Here is a 9,012-nt window from a genome sequence, read left to right as displayed (position 1 = left end):
CCAGACTGGATCATCACCAGACTCAATCATAGGAGATCAGGCTGGTCAAGCAGGACCTGCCCTTCATGAATTCATACTGGCTGGGCCTCACTACCTTGTCTATACCTCTTGAGTACCTCCAGGGTCATGACTCCACCACCTATCGGGGCAGCTGGTGCCAATACCTCACCAGTTCTTCTGAGAAGTAATCTTTCCTAATATCCAGCCTGACCCCCACCCGGTGCAACTTGAGGCCATTACCTTTCATCATATCACTGTTACCTGGGAGACGAGGCCAATCCCCACCTTGCTACAACGTCTTTTCAGGTTGCTGTAGAGATCGATGATGTCTTAACCCAAATAAAATTTTCTTAGTGACTGATGATGGACATCTTTTGGGGCATAGAAACTGAAAGCTCAAGGACGTGTCTTTTTGATGCTACAGACTGGTTTTTCTTGTGTCCCTCTAATTTAATAAATCCTGGTTCAGTGCAACGTAGGGACCCAGCAGCAAGAAGGAAGATATAGATTGCATCCACCTGCCTGCCCTACCTTCTCCTCTTGAATTCTTTGGAGACATTCAGAATTGGAGATTTGGGTATTATCAGGCAAATGAGGGAAAACAGTTACATAGTTAGATACAGTTTTAGTAAACATATGTTAAAAAAAACTATACATACGTATATATATAAACTGTATCTATAGTTGGATATAGTTTTTTCACCCTGACGGTGGTGACACATTGGAACAGGGTGCACAAGTTGGTTGTGAGTGCCCCATCCCTGGAGGCATTCAAGGCCAGGCTGAATGTGGCTCTGGGCAGCCTGGTCTGATGGTTGGTGACTGCACATAGCAGGGAGGTTGAAACTGGATGATCATTGTGGTCCTTTTCAACCCAGGCCATTCTATGATTTTATGATACTGACTGAGTCTTCAGGCAAAACATTTTGCAAGTGGGCCATTGTGAGAGATTTTTTCAAAATGTATGTGGTAGAACACTCCAACAGGATGAGGGTGATAGACTGAAAATAGCAATACACATTTTGTGCCTGTTCTACATTTGGAGTTTGAGAATGATGCTGTCAGAGAAAAGCTCTGCCTTTCACATTTGCTGGTTTGAGGTAGACACTAAACTCCTCTCCTAAAGGGTATTTGAAATCAGACTAAAAGTTGCTATGGAGGTAACAGACTGCAGGATGAGGAGCAAGCTGGGAGAGGATTTAGTTTTATCATTTCAATTTTGGATTTAGGTGCAATAATTCAGGTGAAATTTAGGTGCAGATATTCAGATACTTGATCCATCCTTAAAGCTCTTCAGGGATTCAGCCCCCAGTTTCTATTCCACACATATGTAGCACAAGATTTATGGTGTCTCACCTTTTCCAAATACTTAAAAAGCATCTTAACATTTCTAATCTTAAGAACAGTGGCACTGCAAAGGGGACAGCAATAGCACAAGATGAATTCACTTTCAAAATCAGTTGCTTGAAGCTTTCCCAGCCACGTCCCATGATGATAAAATGTGGATTTTGATACTGCAACAACTGCTTACTGTGCAAGATGCTGTTCCACAGCAGAACTAAGCAGCAGGGGATGGGTTGGGGCCCAATGTTATTACTGGTTGTATTCACCAACCCAGATATCAATCCAAAAATATTCAGCTTTCAGTGATGGGCCAAACCAGGGTTGGGGTGAAGGAAGGTTTGAGAATGTCATGAGGGCACTGCAGCTGATCAATAGCTGTTTTTAGACTGTGCCATGTGCTTTGTTATATTCTCTTTGTTAATTGTCATGCTGTCTGAAAACCCAAACCTTGTGTTTTACCCAGGGAGAAAAGCTGATATTAAGCAACAAAATCATCACGAAGTTCCATCTCCAGTCCCCAGATATTCATTTAAGTGGTAATGAAAACTTCAGTGTTGATTTCAGGGAAAGCAAAGTGAAATATCTCTGGCATGGCCTCACTAATTCCGTTTAAAAAGGCCCTATGGAGAAAAAAAAAAAGAATGGTCCAATAGGTGAACGGTTGGACTGGATGATCTCTTAGGTCTTTTCCAACCTTGGTGATTCTATGATTCTATGAAAAGGAAGCAGTAATTAAAGGTGGATATCATTTACTCGATTACTGTTTGTATTATTCTGCCGGTGCAGGACTGAGTCCTTTAATACTTGTTTAAGCCTTTTAGTCCCTTAAGAGTGAAATTTATGGGCTCTCTGCAGAAGATTAGCAGCACAGAGCCATAGAATCACTAAAGCTGGAAAGACCAATAAGGTCATCCAGGGCAACTATCACCCCATGCCTGTGACTGCTCTAGACCATGTTACTCTACTAAAGGCATGGTTAAAGCCTAACTCTTCTTATGTGCTGTGGTTATGCTTTTGTCTCTACCAGTCTTATTCTGACCTCGCAGTTCTTCTGTTCTATTTTATAACTTCATTTCACACTGAAGAAAGATAACCTTAAGATTGCACTTTTCCCCCCTCACTGTTTAGCTTTATCCTACTGTAAGGACAGTTAAGGTTACATGTTTGTTCCAGAAGCTGTATGATTTATCTTTCCAAAATGTAATAAAGCAAAAAGCCATTCAGTTTTGGGCCCATCACTACCAGAAAGACATTGCAGCCCTGGAGCGTGTTCAGAGAAGGGCAGTGGAGCTGTGAAGGGTCTGGAGCACAGGTTTTATGGGGAGTGGCTGAGGAAACTGGGATTGTTCAGTCTGGAGAAGAGGAGGCTCAGGGGAGACCTTATTGCTCTCTGTAACTACCTGAAGGGAGGTTGTAGTGAGCTGGGGGTCGGCCTCTTCTCCCAGGGAGCTTCAGGTTTTGTATTAGGAAAAAATTCTTCACCAGAAGAGTGGTTGCATTTGCACAGGCTGCCAGGGAGGTGGTGGAGTCACCGTCCCTGGAGGTGTTCAAGAAATAAGGAGATGTGGCACTGAGTGACATGGGTTAATGAGCATGGTGGTGATGGGTTGATGATTGAAATAGATGATCTTACTTGTCTTCACCAACCTTTATGATTCTATGAAAAACTGGCATTCAGCTCCCATCATTATTAGCCGAGTATAGAGCCAAAACAAAACAAGATTCTACTGTGGTTTTTGCAGTTTTTAAATTAAAAAACTGTTGTGACTCTCAAGTTGTAAAAATATTTCCTTGGGGACATCAGTGGAATTCCTCTGGCAAAACTGAATGTAACTCCTTTTCTTGCTCTTTCACTGGAAACCTTCTTTTCAGTGTGTGGATATTTGTCCCAACACCATGCCAAGGGCTGGTATCCTGAGTAAAGTGATGTTTCACGTCTGTTTCCTATTAGCATCACCACTGGTGTGACCCTGGCTCCTCTCTTGTAGGGTTATCTGCCAATCCCAGCTTTCTTTGATGGGCTGAAGAAGGTAACAGTGTTTCAGAGAGAATAATAATGAATCCTCTCTTAATTTGTTTTCCTCAGCTTTGTTTGCCAGATAAATAAGACACGGGGTAATCAACGAGGTGACAGTGGAGAAGTGCAATATTCTACAGATTATGCAAGTATTTCAGACATATGTTTTTATATTAATGAAGGCAGTTTTACTTCTTAAACTCATTGCAGATTAACTACACAATTTGTTAGGATTTTATCTAGGGATTCTCAACTGTCCAAAATTCTTCTTTAAGTCTTTTCTTTACTATCACTTGGCAGAAATACTTCTTATATATTCCAACAAATATTGTAATCGCTTTATTGCTAAATATATATACTGGAGAAATCATGTGGTTAACATCACAACATTTAGAACTTTATTAACAACAGATATTAAAGATCTCTAAGTTATACTGGAACACTCCTCCAAAACCAGTTACAAAATTAGATTATTCAGACAAGTTGTTTTACACAAAATCTATCTATGCTGTACTGTGCCTGTTAGAAGTAAATACTCTGCAAGCTCTGATGTCACAGCCACTTTTTATTGCCAACGCTTATCCCTGCAACAACTCTCATGTTTGCTGCTTTTTTTCTTCTGTAATCAAGAAAAACAGAAAACATGAGGTAGATGTCATGTTGGCAAGTCTTGAAGATGTCAAAAAAACTTCAATATTGTATGATGTGTAGGTAGCAAAGAAATAGAGGAAGTTAAATGTAAAAGTAAAGGAAAAATATTTAAAACAGAATACGCCAGCAATATACAAATATTTATGTATAAATATGTAGACAAATACATTACAAATATACATGTAAAGGTGGATTAAAAGAAGATGAGGTGTACTGGGAAAGGCCGAGGGGTAAAATTCACAGTTTGCATCAGATATATGGCAGTAATTTGTGAGGGTGAACAAGTCTCAGAAGAGGTCTCCTGGAAAGGCTGTGGAATTTACATTTTCAAATATCTTCAAAACTCAGGTGGACAAAGCTCTCAGCAACCCACCCTAAATCTGAAGTTAGCTCTGCTTCAAGCAACAGGCCAGACTTGATGATCTTCAGGGTCTCTTCCAAACTCAGTTAGTCTGTGACCCTGTGTGGATTTCTTTGTATGAATAAGAGCAAGAAAGCAGTTGTTAAGTGAAGCTTGGGGCAAAAAATGGGGAATCTATGTAAAAGGAGGTAAAAAAATATGTAAAAAAAACAGTTCAATTTTCATCTTTGCATTCAAAAGAGTCCATTCTTGTGAAGTCAATTTTCTGAAGGTATACGAGAGCAAATTTAAACTCATATGTACATGTTGCAAACCACAACTCTGTAGTTTGAGTGTGATGAAAAGTATTCCAAAACACAAAGTCTGATAGGCATGGTATGCACTGATTTTTTTTTTTAGTCATTTTCTGATCTATACGCTGGCAAACTGATTCACCATTCTCCAAGAGAAAAGGATTGTCAACTGCCAAGCTGGCATTTGAGCTCTCTCACCTTAAAAATGTGCTATCCATGCACGAGCAAACTGTATTGTGCATTCTCCAAGAGAAATATGGTGTCCACAGCTGGCAGACAGGAACTGGTTGTCTTGTGCCAGTCTAAATTGGACGAGAATGACACACATCATTTAGAGCATATTTTTCTCATTATTTTTCCTGAGCTTTTTTTTTTTTTTAAAATTTTTCTTTTTCTTTTTTTTTTTTTTCTTTTTTTTTTTTTTCTTGAAAGAACTGGAAATTAAAGTCAAGAGAGCTACTAAAGTCATTTTAGGGATGTTATCCCTTCTTTCTATGTTTTGCCGTTATACCTCCTTTCCACTTATTTTGCTGAACCCTCAATGAAAACATTTATTTTTAGTGAATTTGTTCTCATTCAGACAATATCTTCATGGATATTCTTGGAAGATTTTCATGAGGAAAGCCTGAATAATTGGGTCAGAAACTGTGAAGTTTGATTGTTGCAGAGAAATCAGAGTCAAAATGGTGACAATCTTTGATCCCTCACTCAACTTGTAAGAGAATTTAGTTGGATTGCTTCTGATCTCAGACTCTTAATATTTACAGTCTTCTTCTATATGTCACTGGATATTTTTGCTGAGGCTAAACTTTTTTAAAATGAAAATAGCTTTCCACAGAGATTATTAACATTTCCATAACCTGACAAAAGAGTATGAGATAGTTTTGTTTCACTGACTTTATGCAGAAAATAATTTTTAAAGATCATTGTAGCTTAAAGCATAAAAGAATATGATTGGAATTCTTCCTGTTGCTTCAAAACCAAGAGACAGTTTTATGAAGATTTGTTTATGAAGATTTGCATACTGTGGATATTTCAGATTAACCAGGTGTGGCCAGTTAGAGCTTGATGTGAACCTAAGCTGGTGTCAGAAGGATACAGAACAGACTTCTCACCCTATTTTGGGAACTCGTGGTTGTATAGAGTTGGTAGGGATGCTGGGAGGTCCCCAGAGCAATTTCCTGCTAAGAGCTGGGTCACCAGAGTTGAGATGAGGTTGCTCGAGGCCTTGTCCAAGGAGGGTGAGTTTACAGCTTCTCTGGACAAACCTCTTCCTGAACTTATTCATTCCCATAGGGAAATTTCTTTTCTATGCTACCAGTGAAAACCCTCCTATTTCAGTACATAAACACTGTCTTCCGTTCTTCTGCTTGTAACTTCCATTAGCAGCCTAGCTTCACCTGCACAGTAACCCTCTTGTGGGTTCGGGAAGGGGCCTTTAGGGCCTCCCCAAATGTGCTCGGCTCCCTCAGCTTCCCCTCAAAGGGCCACACTCCAGCTCCCAGATGTGCTGGTGGTCTTCCCATGGCCTTGCTCTAGTTTAAGAAGGCTTAGAACTGGGCAGAATGTTCTTGTATTATTAATGTAGATCATATTTTGAAGAACTCATTAATTAAGTATATTTCAAGAACTTAAAGGATGTAAAATTTGACTCAGAAAAACAGTGTTGGTAGCAAGGTTGTATATAACTATTTCTTTCAGTTGTAAAGCTTATCAAGATAACTCATTTCTTTCTCTGAAAATAAAAGCTGTACCTCCTCTACTGCAGTACAAAACTACGTAGACTTTCATATTCTTGCTGATACTCTGATCTTGGGAAAGAGTGACTGAAGCATGGAGGAGTTGAGTCTCCCAGGTATAACAATTTGGAGTGATGTAGCAATTTCCTTTAAAATTAACTTTGGTATTGTTTATTTTAAATCTCTCTCTGCTACATGATGAAGTTTAGGATGGTTGCAGATCACATCCTATGGAAACCAATAAGGAATAGAAAGATTCAATTACTTCATACTGTAAAAGCAGCAGCATTTTGGATTTAATATAGCCGAAATGTAGAAGTCAGTGAAACCTCTGTGGAGCACCACACATAAAACTATTCATGGAACAGAGTTCTAATTCTACAAAATAATATGATTTCAGGACGGTGTGCAATGAATCATTTCAGCACTGTTCAAGTGCATTAAACTGGCTGCTGAGACTTCTGAATAAACTATCTAAAATGCACCCCTTCCTGGCTATCCACACAGCTGAAACTGATGCCCAGACTCATCTGGTATTTCAGTTATTGCCACATCATCTTTTTGGGCCTTCAGTAATGTATTCTTCCCATGAGCATGTCCATCAAGCAGTGCAGTTCAGATCATATTCCCAGTTTCTCACTTTGACAAAGCCTCCCTGGAAGGAACAAAGTGCTGATTAATGGCCTAATGCTGCGTGATGGTGCACACATAGTTTAATGCCTACAGTGAGTTCTTCTCTGATGAGACTCAATGAGACTCAAAACAGATGCAAAGTTTTATTGTGTCCAGCAGAATCCATCCTAGTACCTTTCCTTCCTCTGCTCATTAACCTCACAGATAACTTGACTTTTCCCTCTCCCTGTAATTAGGCTTCTGAACCACCACCATCATTCTTTTCAAAATCTTTAGTTATTTTTTCTTAATCAAATCTCAAAGTTACCTTCACTCTTCTTGATTTACCAACCATCATAGACAGCTGGCTATGTTTGAAGTTTTGTTCTCCATTAGCTCTGTGGTTCCACTTTTCAGCTTTCTTTCCTGTTACTGTTCCTTCTGAAGTTCACTCAGAGGTGATCCTCATCCACCTTCTAGATGCCAAACAGGTGCTGACTAGTCTCTTCAAGATATTTCTGCTTTCTCCCTCTGCCTTCTATTTTCTTCTCTTAAGAACACAAGTTCAGGTGTCACTCCCATAACAGTGACTAACAGCTGTCATTTTTTCTCTCTTTCACTGAATCCAGAATCTGTGCCTTTCTCGAATGCTTGTGTAGACAAAAAGTAGAGATTTAAGAGACTTTTCTGGTGCTTTGAACACATTTATTGTAAACAACACTGTCACATTTGATCAGTGTGAACTATCGTAGTCATCGCCTGTGACTTACCTTTCTGTTTGTTAACCAAGCTACACCAAGAAAGATTATTTCTATCCATCATCATGTCGCAATGATTATTCAGATACTTACGGCCAAATATCTTGCTTTTGGCAGCACGGCATTCTGTGAATTTAGATGTAATTGTAGTCTGACTTCTGTCTGGAACTCTGTTCTTGGACATTGGCTTTGACTATAATGTTCTTTTTCTTGCAAACTTCTACAGATTCTTCCTCATGATAGGAAGCATAAGATAGATGACTTTTCTTTGAAAGCACTTCCTGCCTACTATATCTCACGCAATACTGAGAGTTTATTTCCCATCTCCAGAATGCATCCATCACCCAAACACTGAATCTTTCTGACAATTACTTTCATACCATCCCTTTAACAGCCCTTCAAGCATGGAAAGAGCTATTGAAAAAATATTGATAAAATAAAAATAATATTTATTTAAAGTTGTCATAGCTATGATTCCTATAGCAGTCTTGAAAATGCCTCTTGTGTTGAGCTGTCTGCCTGTTACAAACCACTGGTGGTCTGCAGGTGTTCCCCATCATCTGTCTTGACAAAAGCCATGCCCTCTGTTTACAAGGTCAAGGTAACCTGGAGATACTTTCCAATAGGTATTTCTTTTCCAGATCTGGGAGACCATCAAAAGAGCCCAGAATAGAGAAGAGTGGCATGCTGTTCTGCCTAAGGAGCTGGAGAGATGCCTGAGTCCTGCATCCCCTAGAAGCCTGTGCTATCCTCGGGGAGACCTCAGTTGCCTTCAGTGGTAGCAGGCCACCTATCTGAAATTCCCCTTATACCCTTACATATTTCTGACATATCCAGGTCTGGAGCTGAACTAGCTGGAAAGTGCAGATATCAGCACTTACACAAAAGACTCCCAGGCTGATCTCTAGAGATGAGATTCATACTCAAAGCCCCAAGGTTCATAGATCTGAAAATAGGAAACAGTGGTTCCTGAAGCTGTCTTTAAGGTGTGGCTAACACCTCTGTTTGATTTCCCCTTCTTCCACATCAAAAGATGGTAACTGCATACCCTAAAGATACTGCTACTGAATAAAGTCTTATACTCAGCTATCTCTGGCATACCCAGACTGGATATACTCATCCTGAAGAACTGTTTACCTCTAAATATCCTCCACTAAGGTGACTTATGACCTCTGTTACAGTAAGCCCTATCTATCTATCTATCTATCTATCTATCTATCTATCTATCTATCTATCT

This window comes from Lagopus leucura, unplaced genomic scaffold (genome assembly GCF_019238085.1).
Source record: "Lagopus leucura isolate 7727_CA_CO unplaced genomic scaffold, USGS_WTPT01 Super-Scaffold_100002, whole genome shotgun sequence".
NCBI classification, from domain to species: domain Eukaryota; kingdom Metazoa; phylum Chordata; class Aves; order Galliformes; family Phasianidae; genus Lagopus; species Lagopus leucura.
This window is presented reverse-complemented; position numbering follows the sequence as displayed.